Source organism: Schistocerca serialis, chromosome 1, assembly GCF_023864345.2.
Source record: "Schistocerca serialis cubense isolate TAMUIC-IGC-003099 chromosome 1, iqSchSeri2.2, whole genome shotgun sequence".
NCBI lineage: Eukaryota > Metazoa > Arthropoda > Insecta > Orthoptera > Acrididae > Schistocerca > Schistocerca serialis.
This window is the reverse complement of record NC_064638.1, coordinates 828,182,435-828,208,404: the sequence shown is the minus strand read 5'-3', so window position 1 is coordinate 828,208,404 and position 25,970 is coordinate 828,182,435. Positions and strand designations below refer to the sequence as shown.

General features: G+C 45.7%; 1 protein-coding gene across 10 annotated transcripts in view; it reads right to left on the bottom strand.

Moving 5' to 3' along the window:
• LOC126484627 (glutamate-gated chloride channel) overlaps window positions 1–25,970 on the bottom strand; it is a 724,772-nt gene that overhangs the window by 268,902 nt on the left and 429,900 nt on the right. For all 10 annotated transcript variants that reach the window (XM_050108232.1, XM_050108236.1, XM_050108244.1 and 7 more), the window contains exon 3: window positions 25,074–25,124. The gene's annotated coding sequence lies outside the window, so the exon portion shown is untranslated. The remainder of the gene's footprint in view (window positions 1–25,073; window positions 25,125–25,970) is intronic.

The window sequence follows — 25,970 nt, the reverse complement described above, 5'->3', positions numbered from 1 at the left end:
CATGCAAGTGCTGGAGATGTCGTCTATAGCATAATACCGCTCCCATCGGCCTTCGTCTATTGCGCACTCCACGGTCAGAGCCGCCGTGTGATTCACGCGAAGAGCTGACACGTTTCCATTTATCAAAAATCCCGATGGTTCAATGCGTACTGCAATCGTAGTTGACGATGTCGTTGACACAACATCTGAACACGTGGGGGTGATCTGTTGCGGAGCTATGTCTTCAACAATGTACGAGGGACTGTGTGCCCGAAACACTTGTGCCTGCACCAGTATTGTGCTCTTTCGGCGGAGATGGCACACATCACCATCTATCCTACTTTACAGAGCAGACAAGCCTCCAAACCCCACGTTCTGTGAAAAGACGTGGTCGTCCAACCACTTAGCGCCTAGTGGTAGTTTCACTTTCCTTCTACCTCTTTCCGTAGATGTCACGACAGTAGCACGAGAACATTCGACCAGCTTCGCCGTCTTCGAGATACTCGTTCACAGGCTCTGCGTAATAATAATTCGTCCTTTGTCTAAGCCGTTTATCTCAATAGATTTCCCCATTTTCATCCGATACCTTCGCTAGTGATCCACCGTCCGTTTTAGCTACACTTACATACTTTTGTTACTGCGTAACGTGCGCGCAACGCCATTAGGCGGCATCCAACGTCACGGTGGTCAGTTTTCTTAATGATTTGGCTCATCAGTGCATGTACAATTCCGTACTCAATGGAACATGAAATAAACTGATAGTAAATGATCGAAATACATCCCATCAATTCAAAAAGTTTTGAGCCTAGATAAGTAAAAAAAAAAAAAAATGGTTCAGGTATCCTACGTAGTCTCTGCCCTCTCCATACAAGTGAGCACAATGAACACAACGTCCATACAATCGTATGAAACCGTCAGAAATGTTGTTCAACTTGCGAGTCACGATAGCCTGAATGTTTCTCACGTCGTCAAAGCGTTTACCCTTATGTGAATTTCGTAGTTTGTCGTTATGTAGAAGGTTCGAGTTGATAAGACCAAGTCTCGTCACCTGTGATGGTTTTACGCAGAAGAGAATCATCCGCGTTTTGCATTTCAGTCAAGCCGCGACAGGTATCCACGCGTCATTGTTTATGTTCGGGCGTCGAGGTATGTGGGACCAACTATGCACACACTTTTCTCTTCTTCAGAACATTCCGAAGAATGTCTTAAAGACTTGATTTAGAGATTTGTTCGATTGCGATTTTTGATACATCAACGTTTACACACAAAGATCGCACGACCACTACTTAGCACTGCCTGCTCAAAATTGTCTGATCGAACGTACATCGGTTGCTTATAGTCGTTAGTTCATGCTGCCACATAAGGCACTGACGTCGCTTTACGACAGGAAGAAAATCAGTCTCGGAACTTTTTTGACGGACGGTGTTCGTCTATGGTTCGCATGCAGCAAAGAAAACATAGCACTGTAAAACACCCATTCTGTCATCGCTACGTATATGTGAGCATAGTAGCCATTCGAAACTTTGTGAAAAAAGGCAATGTAGGTAACTCACAGCTACAATGCTACACTGTACAACAAAATTGAAAGATCACTTTTTCGAAATCCATCAATTGTCTCCCATTGCGATGCGTAAGTTTGAAGTTTAGCTCAAAGATGCCAACAACCTTCCTCTGTAACAGTACTGAATCGTGGCGCCCTGTGACGTCGCACTCGGGCAAGGTGTCGAGACATGCGAGAAAAAGTCCAGAGCTCGGAAGCTGATGTGAGCTATAATGTCGTTTAATGATATCACATCGGCACCAAATTTCACTAAAATTCTTCCCAAAGCCAATGTGGACGTACCACACGATGAGAATGTAGTCACAGCCGCTCTCCCCCACATTTCGCACCTTCTTTTGACGTCTCTGCTGTGGAGGTCAGATCCGCGACATCCAGCGTTGAAATCAAGCGATATTCTTATGGGTCGCCAAGGAAAACATTTCAGACACATCGCCGCTCAGAATCGACACGAGAAGGTCTCAGGTAGTGGCATAAAGGACGTCAATGAACTCACCCTTTTCCTTGAGGTGCTGATTTCCTCACATTTTGCGGTCTAAAGCGAGAGTTTTCCGTGTGATAAGCAGCAGGAAGATGATCTTGATAGTATTTGGCAGTGGTGACACTCTCTGACGTTTCAACCCTTCTCTAAAGACATTGTGGGGTTGCATCCTCGCTAAATGAGATCGCAGCACTTTGGAGTACAGCGCGACTACAATTTTTGCTCTTGTGTACAGGATGGAACCACTAGCGACCGTTCAGGATCATTCAACGAAATCAGAACGTGATCCGAAGCAGCAGTGGGTACTTATGCTTTTTCAACCCTCCTATTTTCCACGCTCCTGCGGCGTGAACACGTGGGAGTACAACATTAACATGTACGGGGATGAAACGGCAAAGGGTTCGTCTGAGACCCCCAGTTCCGCAACACCCTCAGTGCGACCCATGCAGCTTTCTTGAGCACGTTGCAAATGTACCTGTCATAAACTTCGACACCAATTTAACCGGCCGGCTGCTGTAGCGCCTGACAGTTACGCAACCCCCTCAGAACCTCTTTATGAGGTTTGCCTACTTTCTGTCACTAAAACATCCGCCAGGCTGAATTGGCGTTGAAGTTTCTGACAGGTACATTTGTAATGTGCTCAATAAAGTTGCGTGGGTCGCACTAAGGTTGTTGCCAAACTGAGAGGTCTTCGAGGGACACTTTGCCATTTTATTCATACACATGTTAATGTTCTTCTCCTATGTAACCGTGCCATAGAAAGGTGGAAAACAGGAGGGCTGAAAGGGCATAAGTACCCATTGCTGCTTCGGATCGCGTTCAAATTTCTTTGGACGGTCCCTAGTGGTTGCAACGCGTACACATAGGAAAAAATTGATTTTGCACTGCACTCCAAAGGGCTCCGATCACATTCAATGATGATGCAGCCCCACAATGTCTTTAGAGGAAGGTTGAAACGTCCGAAGGTGTCGGCACTGTTAAAGGTTGTCAAGAACATCTTCCTGTTTCTCATTACACTGGAAACTGTCGTTTTCGTCAGCGAAATGTATGGGAATCAACGCTCGAGGAAAAGGGGTCGTTTCACTGACGCCCTTTATGCCTCCACCTAGCCCTTTGCGTGTCGATTCGAAGCAGCGGTGTGACTAAAATGTTTCCCTCCACCATTCACAAGAAAACCGCTTATTTTAAAAGTTGGGTGTCGCACTTCTGGCCTTCACTGCAGAAACGGCAAAAGAAGGGGTGAAATGTGGGGAAGAGCGTCTGTGACGACCTTCTCGAAGTGGTGTGGTACGTCCACATTGGCGTTGGGAAGAATTGTGGTGAAATTTGGTGCCAATATGGCAGCATTAGACCACATACCACCTAACATGAGCATCTGTGCTGTGTAATTTTTTTTTCGCATGTCTTGACACCTCGGTGTTTGACCCTTCGCCAAGCCTGAGGGTGACGTCGCAGGGATCCACGCTTTTGCACCATTACAGAGGAATCCTGTAGGCACCTTTTAGCCAAACTTTCAAACTTACAAGTCGTAATTGGAGGCATTTACGGGGTTTCGAGAAAGCTACCCTTTAATTCTGTTGCACGTCACCCAAACTTCAAACTCTATCCAATATTTTTAAGTACATTGAAGCGCCAAAGAAACTGGTATAGGCATGCGTATTCAAATAAAAACATATGTAAATAGGCAGAATACGTGTTGCTGTCGGCAACACCTACATAGGATAAGTGTCTGGCGCGATTGTTAGATCGGTTACTGCTGCTACAATGGCAGGTTATCAAGATTTAAGCAGTTTGAACATGGTGTTATAGTCCGCGCACGACCGACGGGACACAGCATCTCCGAAGTAGCGATGAAGTGGGGATTTTCCAGTAAGACCATTTTGCGAATGTTCCGTGATTATCAGGAATCAGGCAAAACATAAAATCTGCGACATCGCTGCGGCCTGAAAACGATACTCCAAGAACGAGACCAACGACAACTGAAGAGAACCGTTCAGAGTGACAGAAGTACAGCCCTTCCGCAAATTGCTACAGATTTTAATGCTGGGCCCTCAACAAGTGTCAGCGTGCGAACCATTCAACGAAACATCATCGATATGGGCTATCGGAGCCGAAGGCCCCCTTTTGTACCCCTGATGACTGCACGACACAAAGCTTGACGACTCACCTGGGCCTGTCAACACCGACATTAGACTGTTGATGACTGGAAACACGTTGTCTGGTCGGCCGAGTCTCGATTCAAATCGTATCGAGGGGATGGACATGTATGGGTATGAAGACAACCTCATGAATCCATGGACCCTGCGTCTCAGCAGGGGACTGTTCAAGCTGGTGGAGGTTTTGTAATGGTGTAGGGTGCGTGCAGTTGGGGTCATATGGGACCCTGATACGTCTTAAAACGACTCTGATAAGTGACACGTACGTAAGTAACCAGTCTGATCACCTGCATCTATTCATGTCCATTGTGCATTCCGACGGACTTGAGCAATTCTAACAGGACAATGTGACACCCCACACGTCCAGAATTGCAACAGAGTGGCTCCAGGAACATTCTTTTGAGTTTAAACACTTCCGCTGGCCACCAAATTCCCCAGACATGCACATTAATGAGCATATCTGGGATACGTTGGAACGTGCTGTTCAGAAGAGATCTCCATCCCGTCCTATTCTTACGGATTTATGGAGAGCCGAGCAGGGTTCATGGTATCAGTTCCCTTCAGTACTACTTCAGACATTAGTCGAGTTCATGCCACGTCGTGTCGCGGCACTTCTGCGTGTTCTTGGGGACCCTTTTTACTAAGGTCATTAGCGCCCAGTCACAAACGTTAGTGCACTAATAACGCAGAAAAACGCAAGGGGGCAACAGCAGAAAGTACTTACAAAGACGCAGATAAACAAAATAAAAAAGTTAGATCTCTTTCGACAAGTCCGTCAATCTAATAAAACTAAGGATACGGGCAGCTGCTCGAGCGTCATGAGCTAAAAGTTCCTGTGAGGTAGACGGCAGACACAGGACAACACGAGAGTGACCAAAACGGGGACAGGACAATAAAATATGGCGCACCGTCAATGGATGACCACAGGGGCACTGCGGGGCGGGGTCACGGGGCAACACGTAGAAGTGTCTAAATCGGCAATGCCCAATCCGCAACCTGGCCAAAATGACCTCCTCTCTCCGGGAAGGGCGTGAGGAGGTCGTCCAAGCCGTCGGGATCGGTTTGATGGCCTTTAGCTTATTTTCATGGAGAGGGAACCAAGCATCATGCCACAATGATGAAACGCGCTGACAAAGAACCCCACTAACATCAGTTGATGGGACACAAAAGGAAGCTGTCCGAGGCAGATGGACAGCAGCCTTAGCCGCAGCATCAGCAGCTTCGTTCCCAGGCACACCGACGTGGCCAGGAATCCACAAAAAAAAGGACACGAGCGCCGGTATCAGCTAGCGACTGAAGGGACCGTCGAATTCGTTGCACGAGAGGGTGGTCCGAGTATGGGTCACGTAGACTGTGAATGGCGGTCAAAGAATCAGAACATATGGCATAGGAAGAATGACGATGGCGGCGGATATACTGAACAGCCTGATAGAGAGCAAAAAGCTCAGCTGTAAAGCTTGAACATTGGTCAAGGAGCCGGTATTGAAAGGTATCATCCCGAACGACAAAGGCACATCCGACGCCAGCAGTGGTCTTGGAGCCATCTGTGTAAATAAAGACGTTATTAGCGAGCCTCGAACGAAGTTCGACAAACCGCGAGCGGTATATCGAATACTCGGTCCTCTCCTTTGGGAGTGAGCTGAGTTCAAGGTGAACGCGAACCTGAGGCTGGGGCCAAGGTGGCGTCGGGCTCTCACCCACTGGAAAAGTCGTAAGGAGGCTAAAACCAAGTTGCTGAAGCAGGCGACGAAGGCGAACTCCAGGAGGTAACAGGGCAGAGACATACAGCCCGTATTGGCGGTCGAGAGAGTCGTCAAAGAAGGAGAAATATGACGGGTGGTCGGGCATTGATATCAGTCGGCAGGCGTACCGACAAAGCAACATATCGCGCCGGTAGTTTAGCGGTAATTCGGCAGCTTCGGCATACAGACTCTCAACAGAGCTGGTGTAGAATGCTCCAGTCGCCAGTCGCCAGACGTAACCCCCGATGGTGGACAGAGTTTAGTCGGCGTAAGACGGACGGCCGGTCAGAAGAGTAGACAAAGCTCCCATAATCCAGCTTTGATCGGACAATGCACCGATATAAGCGAAGCGGGACCATTCGATCTGCACCCCGCTGAGAACACGGAGGACATTTAGGGAACGGGTACAACGAGCAACCAAGTAACACACATGTGGAGATCAGCAAAGTTTCCTGTCAAATGTAAGACCTAAAAGTTTGTTGTCTCCGCGAATGGGAGAGCAACGGGACCGAGATTTAAGGATGGTGGAAGAAAATGTTTGTTCATGCAGACCGTTTTCTCACCAGAAAAACGGAAACCGTTAGTGACACTCCAGGAATATAGACGGTCTAGACAACGCTGAAGACAGCGCTCCTTGAGAAATGTTCTCTGAGCGCTGCAGTAGATCGTAAAGTCGTCCACTAAAAGGGAGCCTGAAACGTCAGCTGGAAGGCAATCCATTATTGGATTGATAGCTATGGCAAAAAGGGCCACGCTCAAAACGGAGCCCTGGGGTACCCCATTCTCCTGGCGAAAGGCATCTGACAAAACAGAACCCACACGTACCCTGAACATTCGATCCATTGAAAATGCATTAATAAAAAGAGGGAGGCGACTGCGAAGACCCCAAGTGTGCATGGTGCGGAGAATGCCCGCCCTCCAACAGATGTCGTAAGTCTTCTACAAATCGAAGAACACAGCCACGGTCTGGCGCTTACGCAAAAAGTTGTTCATAATGAAGGTCGACAAGGTAACTAGGTGGTCAACAGCAGAGCGGCGCCTACGAAAGCCACATTGGACATTGGTAAGGAGGCGTCGAGATTCAAGGAGCAGACGCAGCTTGTTAGGGAGATGGGGCTATAACTGGAAGCAAGGTGTTTGTCCTTTCCTGGTTTGGGTATGGGAACAACAATTGCTTCACGCCAGCGTGTGGGAACATGACCTTCAGTCCAGATGCGATTATAGGAGCGAAGAGGAAAGCCTTTACCTGCAGGAGAAAGGTTCTTCAGCTTCTGAATATGGATACCATCGGGCCCCGAAGCAGAGGGTTGGGACCGGGCGAGTGCACTTTCGAGTTCCCGCACGGTGTAGGTGGCATTGTAACTTTCACGATTCAAAGACTGGAAAGAAGGTGGCCGTGCCTCCTCTGCTTGTTTTCGGGGGAGGAAGGCACGGTGGTAATGGGCAGAGCTCGAAACCTCCGCGGAAAATCGGCCGAAGGCATTTGAGACGTCCTCAGGATCCACAAGGACTTCATTCGCTACAGTCAGGCCAGAAATTGGGGAGTGGACCTTGGTGCCAGATAGCCGGCGCAGGCCACCCCAGACAACCGAAGAAGGAGTAAAACTGTTGAATGAGCTGGTGAAAGCCACCCAGCAAGCCTTTTTGCTTTCTTTGATAACACGACGACATTTTGCACGGAGTCGTTTGTAACTGATAGAGTTCGCCATCGTAGGGCGGCGTTGGAAGGTGCGTAAAGCACGTCGCCGAGCACGAATAGCGTCGGTGCATGCTGTAGTCCACCAGGGGACTGTGACTCGACGTGGAGAAGAGGAAGTACGAGGGATGGAATATTCAGCAGCAGTGAGAATAAATTCCGTGAGGTATGCGACTCTACACGATATTAGACAGGTGATATCAGAAGAAGAGACTCGACGCACATGAGATGTGCTGCTACAGAAGAATGTTGAAAATTAGGTGGACTGATAAAGTAAGGAATGAGGAGGTTCTCCGCAGAATCGGCGAGGAAAGGAATACATGGAATACACTGACAAGAAGAAGGGTCAGGACGATAGGACATCTGTTAAGACATCACGGAATAACTTCCAAAGTACTAGAGGGAGATATAGAGGCTAAGGACTGTAGAGGGTAACAGAGACAGGCATACATCCAGTAAATAATTGAGGACGTAGGTTGCAAGTGCTGTTCTGAGATGAACAGGATGGCACAGGAGAGGAGCTCGTGACGGGCCGCAGAAAATCAGTCAGAAGACTGATGACTCAAAATGAAAGAAAAATCAGTCCCTGTCTGCAATTTTTAAACCCAGTTAGACTACTCAGTTGACCAGTCTTCCGGGATTATCCGTGATGACACACTTTTTGTATTTCCCTTTGTCAGGAGTATTCTTTTTTGGAGTTGCAGTAATTTGTTGTTGAATGCATTTTTACTTTTAAAAAATGCTGCAGAGGAGAAAGCAGAGCGGGGGATTTGCAGCACGAGAACTGGTACCGGGGGAATGCCGTGTGGGGACAGGAGGCGGTGGGGTGACGTTAGCGTTCCACAGGGAGCGGGGACAGGCAGCGGAAGCGGGGGCTGGCCGCGGCCCGCCCGCCGGGGCTTCGCTCATCCCGCGGAGGGCGGCGCCTCCCTCAGAGACTCGTTAAGCCTGCGCTCCGCTTCCTCTGGCCCGACGCACCGATTAGGTTGCGGAAACTGAGTTATCCGCGTGGAGGCGCAGGCGCGGAGCTCAGCTGATAAGTCCGCTAATTTTCAACAAAATAGCGAAACGTTTTATTGACCGCCGTAACTGTTACTAAGAGTCATTTCTGTTGATGCGCACAAACACACTCAGTGCGCACTTGTTTGCTGGCAGGTATCCAGTCAGAGGTTTTATTTATTTACTCGTGTCCAGAACATAACATACATATACATATACAGCGCGCTCCGTTGGTCGTGACCGGGCCAAATATCTCACGAAATAAGGGTTGTAAGTAGGCTGTTTAGGTTTCCTTATTGGTAACGCCAGGTAGCGCTCTGTATGAAAATCACTGGCTGTGCCTTGTGCAGTCTGTGGCTAGTTTGCATTGTTGTCTGCCATTGTAGTGTTGGGCAGCGGCAGCTGGATGTTAACAGCGCGTAGCGTTGCGCAGTTGGAGGTGAGCCGCCAGCAGTGGTGAATGTGGGGAGAGAGATGGCGGAGTTTTGAAATTTGTAACACTGGATATCATGAACTGCTATATACATTATGACTTTTGAACACTATTGAGGTAAATACATTGTTTGTTCTCTATCAAAATCTTTCATTTGCTAACTATGCCTATCAGTAGTTAGTGCCTTCAGTAGTTTGAATCTTTTATTTCGCTGGCAGTAGTGGCGCTCGCTGTATTGCAGTAGTTCGAGTAACGAAGATTTTTGTGAGGTAAGTGATTTGTGAAAGGTATAGGTTAATGTTAGTCAGGGCCATTCTTTTGTAGGGATTATTGAAGTCAGATTGCGTCGCGCTAAAAATATTGTCTGTCAGTTTAAACACAGTCATGTATAATTTTTCAAAGGGGACGTTTCAGGGTCAAACGAAGAAACTACAAAGAACAAAACTTGTCTAGCTTGAAGGGGGAAACCAGATGGCGCTATGGTTGGCCCGCTAGATGGCGCTGCCATAGCTCAAACGGATATCAACTGCGTTTTTTTTTTTTTTTTTTTTAAATAGGCATTCCCATTTTTATTACATATTAGTGTAGTATGTAAAGAAATATGGATGTTTTAGTTGGACCACTTTTTTCGCTTTGTCACAGATGGCGCTGTAATAGTCACAAACATATGATATGGCTCACAATTTTAGACCAACAGTTAGTAACAGGTAGGTTTTTTAAATTAAAATACAGAACGTAGGTACGTTTGAACAATGTATTTCGGCATGCTGTTACAGCGTGATTACCTGTAAATACCACATTAATGCAATAAATGCTCAAAATGATGTCCGTCTACGTCAATGCATTTGGCAGTACGTGTAACGACATTCCTCTCAACAGCGAATAGTTCGCCTTCCGTAATGTTCGCACATGCATTGACAACGTGCTGATGCATGTTGTCAGGCGTTGTCGGTGGATGACGATAGCAAATATCCTTCAACTTTGCCCACAGAAAGAAATCCGGGACGTCAGATCCGGTGAACGTGCGGGCCATGGTATGGTGCTTCGACGACCAATCCACCTGTCGTGAAATATGCTATTCAGTACCGCTTCAACCGCACGCGAGCTATGTGCTGGACATCCATCATGTTGGAAGTACATCGCCATTCTGTCATGCAGTGAAACATCTTGTAGTAACATCGGTAGAACATTACGTAGCAAATCTGCATACGTTCCACCATTTAGTTGCCATCGATAAAATGTGGGCCTGTTATCCTTCCTCCCATAATGCCACACTATACATTAACCCGCCAAGGTCGCTGATGTTCCACTTGTCGCAGCCATCGTGGATTTTCCGTTGCCCAATAGTGCATAATATGCCGGTTTACGTTAACGCTGTTGGTGAATGACGCTTCGTCGCTAAATAGAACGCGTGCCAAAAATCTGTCATCGTCCTGCAATTTCTCTTGTGCCCAGTGGCAGAACTGTACACGACGTTCAAAGTGGTCGCTATGCAATTTGTGATGCATAGAAGTATGGTACGCATGCAATCGATGTTGATGTAGCATTCTCAACACAGTCGTTTTGACATTCCAGATTCTCGCCCAGTTTGTCTACTACTGATGTGCGGATTAGCCGCGACAGTAGCTAAAACACCTACTTGGGCATCATCATTTGTTGCAGGTCGTGGTTGACGTTTCACATGTGGCTGAACACTAACTGTTTCCTTAAATAACGTAACTATCCGGTGAACGGTCCGGACACTTGGATGATGTCGTCCAGGATACCGAGCAGCATACATAGCACACGCCCCTTGGGCATTATGATCGCAATAGCCACACATCAACACGATATCGACCTTTTCCGCAGTTGGTAAAAGATCCATTTTAACACGGGTAATGTATCACGAAGCAAATACCGTCCTCAGTGGCGGAATGTTAAATGATACCACGTACTTATACGTTTGTCACTATTACAGAGCCAACTATCACAAACCGAAAAAAATTGTTCCGACTAAAACATTCATATTTCTTTACGTACTACACGAATATGTAATAAAAGATGGGGGTTCCTATTTTAAAAAACGCAGTTGATATACGCCATCTAGCAGGCCCACTATACCGCCATCTGGTTTCCCCATTAAAGCTAGACGAGTTTCGTTCTTATTAGTTTTTTCGTTTGATGCTTATTTCGTGAGATATTTGGACCGGTCACTAGCAATGGACCACCCTGTATAGCCGATAGATAGCAATTTACAAACAGTATAAGTACATGATTATATTCCATATGACATCAATTTACAAACCGTATAAGTTCATGATTAAATTCCACATGACATGCACAATTCCGCCGTTTGAACGGCTGTATCATTGGCGATAGCCAGATCGTCCATCGGGCATGGGGCTGGGAGGTTTCTACAGTTGAGCAGGTGTTGATGATCTTGCTGTGCGCCACATTCGCATAGTTCATCTCCTGGAGGGAAACCCCATTTCTTGAAATCGACCTTGCATCGTGATACACCAGTTCTGAGCCTGTTAAGGACCTTCCATGTTTTATATGGGAGATGAAATCCTTTAGCAAGCTCTTCTTTAGCCTTGTTTCAGTACCTCTGTGATAGTGAGTTACGCCAAACCTGTATTCGGCGATTTGCAGGTGACGTTAAGAGTGGTTCTGTTGAACTGAGGAAACTCTTTCTCGATCTTATTTAGAAGTGTTTCATTCACAAGCCGGGTTGTGAGGACTTCGTTGGGGCTCCGCAACAGCATTCGAGGCTGCTTTTTACCGGATTAACGGTTTTCAACATGGGCGCTTGAGTACTGTAGCTTGAAAAGTTTTTAGTTTATTTTTGGTATCCAAATAAAGTGATGTGAGTTTTATATTTTCATTCGATGTGTCATATTTCATATTTTTGTGTAGACATTATTCAAACAGTAGTTTTCAACAGTCAATATGTTGAGCCACACAGGTTCTGAGTACAAGAGATGTGATGTTTGGTTCTCAGTAGCATTGTCGTTGCAGTAGGCATCCTAAGCGTAGCTATTGAGAGTCTGGTGTTGGCTATGCTACTGGGCAGATGGAAATACCTTGCAGAGCACAGAGGAGATACAGAGGATAATGAACTTTGGTATACGATTTGGTAAGGATTAACTGGACAAATTTTGCTGCTAGGTTGCTGGCTTGCACGTAATTGGGATGTTGGAGAAACGGAATGTTTGAGTGTTTTTTTTATTGGTTTGGGTTAGTTAGATCATTGTTCAGACGAAAGTAAGTAAAGTTTATCTATTCACATGACTTGCGCTCTGAGGTCATAGATTTTACCACTCCTTTACCATTTTCAGTAATTAATCACTTCACAGATTAATATTTTTATAAAAGATAATTTTTGTGAAGATGATTGTAATGATTAAACAATGAGTTTCAGCTTTTGCAATACAGTGTTTGAAGCGCTTGTTTCCATTTAAGTACTTTGCAGGTTCAAATTCCATCACCGTCACTTCACGAAAGAATTTCATTTTTTCTTTATTATTTGTTTCGTCGCATTGCGCTTTAAGTGAAGCGTGAGCTGCTTAGAATAGTCACACATCCTCGCACTGCACTGCGCAAGGCTTTTTCTTTCCTGTTTAGCCCGTTTGCCACTGCGCTACACATTATGTTCGTCACTCGAGCAGTACTAAGTCTCCGATCCCACAGGTAACACATAGGAATTTATTAGGGCCGTTACGAACCCAGGCGTGCACCTCTTCATCCGAAGCAAATCAACGACCACGAAGATCTTTTTTCACAACTCCAAAAATTTGAAAATCGCATGGTGTGGTACCCGGGCTGTATGGAGCCCGTGTAAGGGTTTCCCAGCCAAACTTCTACAGTATAATCAAACCAACAGGCACACCAGCTCAGAAAACTCATGGTGAACTTTTTCTTCGAGTGCAAGCACCCGTTGCTCATTGACTTTCTAGAACTCGCCGCCCCAATTAACGCACAGTGGTACGTGGTACACCTTGCAAACACTGAACCACGTCATGAAGTAGAAACGCGCAGGAACGTTCACGGTCAGCATCATTCTGTCGCAGGATAATGCCCGCCCACAAGATGCCAAGGCTGTTTCGGCTACGCTGCAGAAGTCTCGCTGGTAAGCCCTTAGATGTCCCACATACTGTTCCAAACTCTCTCCACGGGATTTCTCACAAAGTGATAAATGTACTATATTAATGAAAAAATAAATAGTCTACTTAATTATTTTCCATCTGTCTCGTTTTATTTGACTGCACCTTACACATTGTTCATACGCTCGATATTTTCGCCAGGGCTAATAGTTTTGGATCGCCTTTTTCGTAGATTAACACAAATTCAGCCAGTTATGAGTTCAGCCAACCATTTCGTACTCAGTCGAATTTAATATGGAGTATTTCACTGACTTGGGATGAATTTCCGTTTGCGATTAACCATTTTGACGACAATTTAAGAACCACCATGAACAAAACTATAAAGCAGCGCAAGATGGGAATGGGAACCTCACTTGAGGCACAGGTATAATTAACTTTTCTAAAACGGGTGAATAACTCATAACTCATTGACATGAAATTATCGAGTAAAACAGAAGCGATATCTGGAGTTCCTCGAGGGAGTGTTACAGGTTCTGTGTTGCTCCTCATCTATTTAAATGATTTACGGCAGAATCTGAGCAGCCCTGTTAGACGATGTTTCCTTTCCAGGCTAGTAAAGTTATCAGAAGATCAAAACCAATTGTAAAATGATTCAGGCAAGATATCTGTATGTTCCAAAAAATGTGAGGTTATTAACACGAATGCTAAAAGGAACGCTTTAAATTTCGTTTACATGATAAATCACATAAATCTAAAGGCTGTCAATTCAACTAAATACCTATACATTACGATTACGAACAACTTAAACTGGAACGATCACATAGATAATCTCGTGGGAAAAGCAAACCAAAGACTGCATTTTATTGGCAGAAGTCTTAGACGATGCAGCAGGTCTACTAAATCCATGCTCTTACGAATTATTACCGCAAGGTGCGGGATCCGTGCCAGACAGGATTGACGAAAGACACCGAAAAAGTTAAAAGAATGGCAGCTCGTTTCTTATTAGTACGAAAAAGGAGGAGAGTGTCATGGATATGATATGCAATTTGGGGTGGCAATCATTAAAACAAATGCGTGTTTTGTTGCGGCGAGACCTTTTCATGAAATTCCAATCACCAAATCTCTCCTCGCTATTCGGAAATATTTTGCTGACGCCAACCTAATCAAGGAGAAATGATCATTGTAATTGAAAAAGAGAAATCAGAGCTCGCACGGTATGATTAAAGCGTTTGTTTTCGGCGCCCGCTGTTCGAGAGTGGAACCGCAATGACATACGAGAGAGGACGTGCTGAAAAGTAATACCTCCGAATTTTTATCTGAAAACTATTAAAGCTTTTTAAACAAAATAAACGTTATTAACATACTACATCTTTACTCTTCGTGTCCGCATATATACTTCTCAGCATAGTCACCTTGGCGACGAACACATTTCTCCCAACGAGAGACCATTTTGTTGATACCGTCACTGTAGAATGTTTAACATTGTTGACGGAGCGACAACTTCACCTCTGCCTGCACCACATCATCATTATCAAAGTGGAGACCTCGAAGATGTTTTTCGAGTTTTGGAAACAAATGAAAATCGGGTGGGGCTAAGTCGGGACTGTATGGAGGATGATCGATAATGTTGAACCCAAGGCGCCGGATTTTTGGAGATGTCGCAGCGCTTGTGTGTGATCTGGCGTTATCATGATGAAAGAGAGGGTGCTTTATTTGTGGACGAACTCTTGGAATCGAAATTCGATTACAGCACGCTGTTTCCCACGCGCCTCCATAGTTACGTTACACACTGGCATGGTACATGGTACACTTCGGAGCCCTCTAGCTGAAGAGGGGTGTAAACGTATAAGCAATAAATCTGTAGAATATTAATAACGCTTCTTTTATTTGTTTCAAGAGTTTTTACATTAAAAATTCGGAGGCATTACTTTTCAGCACGCCCTTGCAGTTTGAAGGTGTTGCGATTGGCCTTACGCCAGGCATTGGTGAGAAGAGGTCAGCCTGCTTAGCTGTGCGCCGGCACGGTAGCTCAGCGTGTTCGGTCAGAGGGCTGCTCGCCCTCTGTAAGAAAAAACTGAGTAAAGGAATCAACGATCAACTTGAACGGATATCTTTTGACGTTCGTCCAGGCCAAACGCAACGAACAATACCGAACAAAATGAAAAAAAAAGTGGTAACGTGCTTGCCTCCCATGCACCGGGCCAGGGTTCGATTCCCGGTCGGGTTGGAAATTTTCTCCGCTGGTGGACTGGGTGCTGTGTCGTCCTCTTCATCATTTCATCCTCATCACCGGCACACGAGTCGCCCTATGTGGCGTCAACTGACATAAGAGTCGCACTTAGCGGCCGAACTTCCCCGGTTGGGGCCTCCTGGCAAGCAATGCCATACCATCATTTCATTTTTTTGCTGAGAATACATGTAAAAATAGATGTAGACTGTTGCGCAAGTGTGGCAACAAAACAGAAACAAAGTTTTGGTGATATCAATATGATATGAAAAAGCGCCTAAACAAGTCAGTGTTTGCAATGCGAAAGATAACAGACATAAGAGATATAAATATAAAAAAACTGGCATGTTTTGCTTATTTTCACTCCATTATGTCATATGGTATCCTATTTTGGGGTAACTCCACAAGCAGAGAAAAAATTTTTAGAGTACAGAAGCGTATAATAAGAGTAATGAGTAGTGTAAATCCAAGAACATCATGTGGAAACCTATTCAAAGAATTGGGCATATTAACCACAGCTTCTCAGTATATTTATTCCTTAATGGAGTTTGTTGTAAATAATACATCTCTTTTTCCAACTAACTGCTTAGTACACAGTGTCAATATTAGGAATAAGAACAATATACATAAAGATTTAAAATCACTTACTCTTGCCCAGAAACGAGTCCAGTATTCAGCAACGCATATTTTCAATAAGTTACCAGCAACCATTAAGACTTTAGTTTCAGACAAGGCACAATTTAAACATAATTTAAAAGAATTTTTGGTGGCCAACTCCTTCTATTCCATCCATGAGTTTTTCAACAAGTGCAGTAGACCATTTTAATGAAAATTTATTATACCTTAATTTTTGACAATACTTGGTTTGTAACAGCCAAGTAACTACCTACTGTGTGAGTGATGGATGTATGGAAAGCAGATGTAAGCCTTAAGTCTGTAAATAGTGGAAGTTTAATTTTAAATCTTGTACATAATCTGACTGTTCTTAACTGAGGATCACTTAAATGAATAACTTACTTTAATTTTTAACAATACTTGGTTGTAATAGCCAAGAAACTGGCAAATGTCTGAATGATGGATTAAATGAAAGGCGATGTAAGTATTAAACCGGTAAATATTAGAAGTTTAAATTTAATTCACGTACATAATTTTACTGTTTATTGACTGAGGATCATTAAAATCAATGAAAGTCAAGTTTTTGTAATGTGTTAATGTGACATGTTCCACACCCAGGATGATTCCCTCTTTTATGGGTCTATGGAATGAATAATTAATCTTATCTAATGTAATCTAATCAACGCAATCTAGATTCCGGACCGGGGAATTTTCTCCTTAGCCTTACATCTTTAGATAATACTCAAGTATTCTGGATTGTTAATTACATGCTCCAGAAGAAACGCTTCCACGGTAAGAAAACAGGAGGTCATCGCCTCGGCACAGAAGCCTTCGTGAGAACGCTTAGCGAGAAAGCCGTAGCCGTTGCCGTAGCCGTAGCCGGGGCAACGAGACGCGTGGGTGAGGAGGGCCGCGAGCTGAGAGCTGGAACAACACGGCACAGCGCCTCATCGCAGCTCAACAAGCGGCACTTCGCCGCTGGCCGGGCGTCCGCTTGTCTTGATTTGCAATTCCGCTCGCAGAGGCTCGAGATCAAGCAGATCTGTCACTTGTAAAGGCGTTGATTGTCTGCCTTCGATGCACCCGTTCCTACTATTTATTTAACTATCGCGAAAGTACTACACTCCTGGAAATTGAAATAAGAACACCGTGAATTCATTGTCCCAGGAAGGGGAAACTTTATTGACACATTCCTGAGGTCAGATACATCACATGATCACACTGACAGAACCACAGGCACATAGACACAGGCAACAGAGCATGCACAATGTCGGCACTAGTACAGTGTATATCCACCTCTCGCAGCAATGCAGGCTGCTATTCTCCCATGGAGACGATCGTAGAGATGCTGGATGTAGTCCTGTGGAACGGCTTGCCATGCCATTTCCACCTGGCGCCTCAGTTGGACGAGCGTTCGTGCTGGACGTGCAGACCGCGTGAGACGACGCTTCATCCAGTCCCAAACATGCTCAATGGGAGACAGATCCGGAGATCTTGCTGGCCAGGGTAGTTGACTTACACCTTCTAGAGCACGTTGGGTGGCACGGGATACATGCGGACGTGCATTGTCCTGTTGGAACAGCAAGTTCCCTTGCCGGTCTAGGAATGGTAGAACGATGGGTTCGATGACGGTTTGGATGTACCGTGCACTATTCAGTGTCCCCTCGACGGTCACCAGTGGTGTACGGCCAGTGTAGAAGATCGCTCCCCACACCATGATGCCGGGTGTTGGCCCTGTGTGCCTCGGTCGTATGCAGTCCTGATTGTGGCGCTCACCTGCACGGCGCCAAACACGCATACGACCATCATTGGCACCAAGGCAGAAGCGACTCCCATCGCTGAAGACGACACGTCTCCATTCGTCCCTCCATTCACGCCTGTCGCGACACCACTGGAGGCGGGCTGCACGATGTTGGGGCGTGAGCGGAAGACGGCCTAACGGTGTGCGGGACCGTAGCCCAGCTTCATGGAGACGGTTGCGAATGGTCCTCGCCGATACCCCAGGAGCAACAGTGTCCCTAATTTGCTGGGAAGTGGCGGTGCGGTCCCCTACGGCACTGCGTAGGATCCTACGGTCTTGGCGTGCATCCGTGCGTCGCTGCGGTCCGGTCCCAGGTCGACGGGCACGTGCACCTTCCGCCGACCACTGGCGACAACATCGATGTACTGTGGAGACCTCACGCCCCACGTGTTGAGCAATTCGGCGGTACGTCCACCCGGCCTCCCGCATGCCCACTATACGCCATCGCTCCAAGTCCGTCAACTGCACATACGGTTCACGTCCACGCTGTCGTGGCATGCTACCAGTGTTAAAGACTGCGATGGAGCTCCGTATGCCACGGCAAACTGGCTGACACTGACGGCGGCGGTGCACAAATGCTGCGCAGCTAGCGCCATTCGACGGCCAACACCGCGGTTCCTGGTGTGTCCGCTGTGCCGTGCGTGTGATCATTGCTTGTACAGCCCTCTCGCAGTGTCCGGAGCAAGTATGGTGGGTCTGACACACCGGTGTCAATGTGTTCTTTTTTCCATTTCCAGGAGTGTACTATTCCAAGGAGATACATACGTAACAAGCGTGCGTGATAGACACCAGCATCGGCAAATAGACTGAGTTTCACCATTTTACGAATTGATCATAAAATAACATAGCTATGGGGCTACTTTTTAAGTTAAAAAATATCGAATATTATCGATTTTATGTTTATCTACTTCAATTGTCAAGATCAGGCCTTCTCTTACATCTATCCATGGCTTCTACATATTTTATATTTCAGTAATTACAAGTTAACCTAATACAGAACCTAAAATTCCGAAGTGACCATAAAATAGCGCAGAAAGGAACTGTCTGTATTCATTCATGACAAGTACAACAACAAACACAAATTAGAGTCAGCTGGGTCTATACTAAGAGCGCTACCAGCAATACGGCACTTATTTGTGCACGGAGGGTAGGATATGTTGTTCCAGATGTGGACAGCAGCAAAGCAGGAGTTTCCGAATGTTCTTACTTTTTGTGGATGGGCACAGGCAGGGTAATAGGTACGCGAAACTTCGTGTTTCCTTCCTGACGAGACGACAGGTTTACAGGTTTACAGCCGGCCGGTGTGGCCGTGCGGTTAAAGGCGCTTCAGTCTGGAACCGCGTGACCGCTACGGTCGCAGGTTCGAATCCTGCCTCGGGCATGGATGTGTGTGATGTCCTTAGGTTAGTTAGGTTTAATTAGTTCTAAGTTCTAGGCGACTGATGACCTCAGAAGTTGAGTCGCATAGTGCTCCGAGCCATTTGAACCATTTGAACAGATTTACAATCTCTGATGCGAGGTAATGGGGGTGCATGCACATTCAAGAGACGATGAAGTAGACAGGGATAGTGAAATATTTATCTTTGCTCTTAGCAAATAGCTCACAGGTGACTGTCGCGGAACTATCTACTTAATGGAAGAATTCCAGCTCAGAGAATAAGAAACGTGAAAATCGCGGGACTAAAGTCAAATACGAAATTAAGAATCTGCTGATAGTAATTGGAATAATGTAACCAATACAAACACAAGCATCAATGCCTGTTTCCAAGGATCCGAACCCAACTGAACATTTGTGGAATCAACTTCATCGAAGTTGTTTCGACCGTCTTCTTCTCTTGTGTTAGTGGATAGTGCAGTGGTACACAGAATTGGTTCAAATGGCTCTAAGCACTATGAGACTTAACATCTGAGGTCATCAGTCCCCTAGACTTAGAATTGCTTAAACCTAACTAAGCTAAGGACATCACACACATCCATGCCCGAGGCAGGATTCGAACCTGCGACCGTAGCGGTCTCGCAGACTGCAGCGCCTAGAACCGCACGGCCACTTCGGCCAGCAAGTCCCATAGTGCTTAGAGCCATTTGAACCATTTTTGATCAAGGCCATTCTGAAACACAGATAGAGACACTTCCACAATATGGTTTTCTCAATCGTATTTCATCCCCGAACATGACATGAAGTCACATGGCAATTGCACTCTGTGTGACATACTTCGCAAAATACAATCTTCGTTGCATGTGCACTACTCGCTTCGATTTTAAACCGTTCAGTACAGAGCGTAACATATTTTAGATGGCTTTATGCATCTAACTACAAGTTTATGTTCTTTTCATTTCTCCGCACCCCTATTCCAGTCACGTCTGTCTAAAAAGAGAATGTCAGTACACACATTTTTCCCTGCCACATCATTTTCTCGATCCTCCCTCAACATACATGCAAGTAGTAGCGCATTGCAGGTACAGAAAGTTCATCTCTGTACACCACACTTTTCTTGTAGTATTCTCCAGTGGAGATTCATGGTCTCTTGGATGAAAGATAACCGCCGTACTGGAGAAGGAGTATTCCTACCACCATTCTGAACTGTCTGGTTCGGCTCGGCACTGGACTTCTCACGTCAAGCAGTCTGGAAAACCGCAGCCGTCAGTGTCAGTTGCCGTAGGCAATAACATTTTAACCGTAGGGGAATCTGTCGACTGTTGCAACAGTGGCTACACAGACAGCAGAGCAGCAAACCAATCGCCACGTCAGCTGTGGAGATTAACACGGGTGAGCAGCTGTTCAGTCTGTGATCATCTCCTCGCCGTGATGTACAGAAGCCATCCCCCCGAACACGTTACTCTACTAGTGCTGGGGATAGCCAGTAGCAGAAGGACAGAAAAACCGGCTTTAAACGAAACACGTCGATAAACGCAATAACTACATTGTCGTTTTGGGGATATTAAGCTGCATGAAATGGGATTGTAACACAGCTGCCAGTATCGGAAAACGAAACAGTAACGTACTTCTCGATTACGTGTTCGTTGTCTCATGGCGCCCTGCAGCAAGAAAGTATAGCACACAATTGCTGAAGAATTGTGTCATAATGTTGGAAGAAACATATGTCGGACATGAAAAAGCTTATGTAGCCCTCTATGTTACACGGCCACAATACTGTGGACTACATTAAGAGTACGTGTGCTCCTTGGACGCAGCTACGACCGACGTCTGCGAGTCTAGAACGGTGGTTGAACTATCATAGACCTGAATACATCCCCAATGATTTCAGTGTCTCCTGGAGTCCACTCCACGACGCTTCTCTGTCAGCAGAATGGAATTTCACAATTAGGTTCAATTGGTCGTTGACTGAGTACCTGTGCAACGCCGCCATGTTGACGAAAATGAGAAACAAAACGTGCAATACTTGTTGCGTTTATCCATGTCCCTTTAAATAATCTGACTTCGTAAAAATCCCATACAACTAAACAATAGTCAACAATGGGACGAATAAAAGCTTTATAAGTGACTTCAGTCATAGACAGGAAACACTGTCTTCGAATTGCTTTCCCGGAATAAACTTCAAGTGTTTATTCTATCTTTCATTTGGCTACGAATGATCACAGCTATTTACTCGTATTTTGTAAATATAAACAATTGTGTGGAATTACCGATAATTTTTCTATCACCTCAGCCTTTGATGGGAGGAGCTAATAATGTACACAACTGGTCTGTGAAATGTTTAACGCTACTAGGAAACTTGTTCGGAGTTTGTCTAAAAGTCTGTGGACAAACATAATGTTTTGGAGTCCGTGCAGCAATGTCGGCCATAGTGCTGCGGTAGGGTAATGGTCAGCGTTCATGCCTATTAAGCAAGGATACGCGGGTGCAAGTCATTCTGGAGGCGAACCACGGCCGAATTCTAACAGCAGTGACTGAAAGACGCACTCGCACCAGCAGGCGACAAGTTATACATACCGCGAGTACGGAGAATCAAGGCCAAACTGCTACAAGTAAAGAAACAACAAATGAGAGGCGTCCTTACCAGATGCAAAACATGTGGCGAAGTGGAAGAGGAGCCGCTCACCATGCACCAACTTAACAGGGAAAAGAAGAGAGCCGCAGGAAAGTGCGTAAGTGAGTTGCAGGACAAGGAGGGGAAGATGCTTACGACTAAAACGGAATTAACAAAACACGTCGAAGACTATCTGCGAGACATGTTCCGATGAGAAGAGACAGACGACGCGGCAACTGCTGAAATCTTGCACCAGACGAGGAGTGTGCTGACAGACGCAGACAGGGCGTTGCTGGCAGAGAATGTCGACGAGGACGACGTCAAAGGAACGATGAAGACCAGCACCAGATGAAGAGCGCCGGCCGCCGACAGCCTCCCGTTCGAGTTCTACCTCGCGTAATGGAACGTGCAATTCATAGACATGGTGAACGAGATACTCAATGGAGCTGAAATTCCACATGGGTTTCCCGAAGGAATAATAACCCTAATTCCAAGGAGAAAGCCGCCCGCCGCATTGAAGAGTTTTGCCCGATTACGCTCATCAACGCCGACTATAAAATAATAGCGAAATGCATCGTAAATACCCTGAAATCGGCGATGAGAAAAGTCATCTGTTCGTGGCAAACATGTGCGGTACCAGGAAAAAATATATTTGATGCTACATGCACCTACAGGGACACAGTAGCACAGGCAGACACCATCAGAAGCGCCGGTGCCATAATTTCGGTAGACTTCGAAAAGGCTTTCGACGGGGTCGACCACAGGTACCTCACAGAAACACTAAACAGACTCGGTTTTGGGTAAAAATTTATCACAATCATACAGAAGATACTAAGTACTGCAAGATCGATAATAACAGTCAATAGTTGGAAAACAAAACAGATAAAACTCGACAGATCCGTGAGGCAAGGCTGTCCATTATCAATGGCTCTCTTCGCTATAGCACTGGACCCGCTGCTGCAGAAACTCTCAAACGACATCAGAGGATTTTCCGTAGGAGACAAAGCCAACGCTGACGATCTAGGTAGGCATCTTTATTGAAAATCAGGAAGACATTGGGCGAGTAGAAACCATAATGAACACTTTCCAAAAGCGTCAGGCACCCAAACCAACCCCAGAAAAACAGTGCTATTGACGATCGGGAATCAACGGCTCAAACCAGATGGGCAATGGTATAAAATAGCAGAGAGCCATAAAGTCCTCGGAATATTTATACAGCCTTGTCCGCTTAGAATGGCGGCATACAACTGGAGAGACGTGCTACGCACCATCTCCAGACAGCACGCGAACCGAAAACTAACGATCAATCAGAAAACAGACTGGGTTAAACACGACGATCCTGTCGAAAGCATGGTACCTGGCGCAAATCCTAAGCCTCCCGACCGAAATTGCGCTAGCAATTAAGAGCGCAGTATACTACCTGCTGTGGCGCCGAAATACATTCAGAGTGGCGCAAGCGGCGTGCTCGCTGCCAACAGAAGAAGGGGGACTAGGTCTAGTGGATGTAAGGACCAAATGTGCGGCACTCCCATTGAAACGAACGCCCGCCATCCAGGACAAAAACTCTGACAGCGTCACAGCCACAGTGATTGCAAGATACAAGCCCACATCAGAAAAAGCGCCGGTCGACACGAGGCACATCCCTTTCAGTATGCGACACGTCAGGCTGCACTATGTCAACAAAAGCTACGCTGTGATCACCGTAGCGAATCTCGGTCACAGAACAGCCAATAGAATGTACTGGGCCCTCAGGGGGAAGCCGGCGAAAAACAGAACTGAAAACAAACTTTCGCTGTACAACAGGAAACAAATATGGAAAAAGTCTCCAAAAACGTGTTGTCTAAAGATGCAAAGGAGACATGGTACAAAATAGTAAACAGAACGATAACAACCAACAAAAGACTTCCGGAAATAAAACTCGTCGCAAGTGACAACTGTAACGTATGTGCCATGACCGATATCCTCGAGCACCGTTTCACCTGAGGGAATGTCACCAATATATGGGAAGCATGCCAGCAGATGGTGGCCCACATCAACAGAACGGCGCCAGGAAGCAACACAGTGGAAGCAATCACTGCCCCAGACTCCAGCCCATTTCCACGGCCCCAAGCGGCTGGTGACTCTCTGGATCCTCGCCATGACGGCACACGCCATCGTAGCGAGGAGGCAGACCGACCACATGGCCTTCCAGATGGACCTCTGGGAGGAGAACAAGACGATTTTTGGACAACTTGGTTGTGGAGAGAAGCAGCGATTAGTATGATTAATTAATTATTCAAAAACAGTCTTAATCGCATTTATTATTATTATTATACCGCCAACCGGTTTAAACCTGACGTAGGAGTCATCTTCTGCGCGTTTACACCATTGGTCGACTGCTGGTTGTGTCACTCCTGTCTGCATAGTTTCCTGCCGTTATGTAGACAGGAGTGACACCACCAGCAGTCGACCAATGGTGTAAACGCCCAGAAGATGACCCCTACGTCGGGTTGAAACCGGTTGGCGGTATAATAATAATAATAAATGCGATTAAGACTGTTTTTGAATTATTGGGAGAACCATCAGCACAGCAGCACAGGCGCTACCGTGAGAACTTCGCCTGCAGATTCCACTGCAGACAACAATTAGCAGAGTCCTCCCCAGCCTGTGACCCACAGCACCGCCACCAGACACCCCACCACACTCACCACAAGAAGAAAGTGTGCAGTGAAACTGAATAAGTGCCTCTCGACTGAAATCGTCAAGTATAGTAGTCTAAAGTATCTCTTCTCAGTAAAACTGTGCTGCAAAGTGCTCCCCGCTAAATATCTGTCATGCTCACATCCAAATAAGAGTCAAAAGTTCTTCTAATAGTCCTACCAGTGTTTTCTAAACGTATGTTTGTTATAAAAGAAAACATTTACTTCCTGTCATGCAGTGTTGCATAGCATCCAGGTATACTTCGTTATTTGTACTATATTGTTCTAGGGTACAAGCGTTACTTAGTGAAAAATGCCTATTACTCATAAAATTTGAATGGTTTCCTTTAAAAAAAAAAAGAAAAAGTCCCGGCCGTAGCCCAAATTTTAATTCATTCATTCAGCTTCCATAAATATCGTAGATGAAGATGAGACTTAAATGTCTAGAGGGAAGTTTAATTATAATGCTTTAGAATAAGAACCAAATGTTATAAAATACTAATGACTGGAACGTTACCACTACGGTTTCACACAATAGCATTCAGATGCATATTCTTAAAATCAGTGCTAACTTTAGAAAGACAGCAGAACAGTTTGATACGCGCTTTTTGATACTGCCAAAGTTCCATCAACTTACCAGTTAACCCTCAACTGCCGGTGACTGTTGCTTATGGTTCCTCGGATAGAGCTGCGAACAGAGAAACGAATAGCTGTAGTAGCAGTCAAACAAATTCAGAACATTAGATATGACAAAAGGAGTCATCGTCGATAGGACCAAGAGACATACTCATTCTGATCAAAGGTATCTGGACGCCACAGTGTAGTGCGGAATTGACTATTGGAAGTCTCGACTGGCTGGTCCGCCAATATTAAAGGAGGCGGGGAGCACTGTGTCGACAGTAGAGAATCACTAACAGCAGAATGGGTGTGTTATGACAGCTCAGTGACTTCGAACGTGATTGGATTTCACCTGTGTAAAAAATTAATCAGGGACATTTCAACCCCTCTAAAGCTGCGCAAGCAGAGAACCACCACAGGTAAACCAAGACCAGGCAGACTTTATGTACTGGGCATGTACTCACGGACAGGGAACGACACACCCCATACGAGGTGCGACAATAAAGTAATGAGACTGATGTGAAAAAAATGATGCTTATCGTTTTAGTCAAGTTTAGTGTTTGTCTCCTTCAAAGTAGTTCCTTTTCTGATTGCACACACTTTTTCCAGCGCTTCTGCCATTGGTGGTAACATTTCTGGAACTCATCTTCTGTAATATCCTCCAAGACCCTCGTCACAGCTTTTTGAACATCTTGTGTTGTTTGAAAATGGTGACCCTTGACCGCCGTTTTGATTCTTGGAAATAGAAAAAAGTTGCACAGAGCGATATCTGGTGAATAAGGTGGCTGTGGTAGTACTGAAATTTGTTTTGAGGTTAAAAATTGCTGTACTGACAGAGCATTATGGGATGGCGCATTATCGTGATGCAAAGTCCAATTATCAGCAATGTTAGCACGGACACGAAGATCTCTTTCAC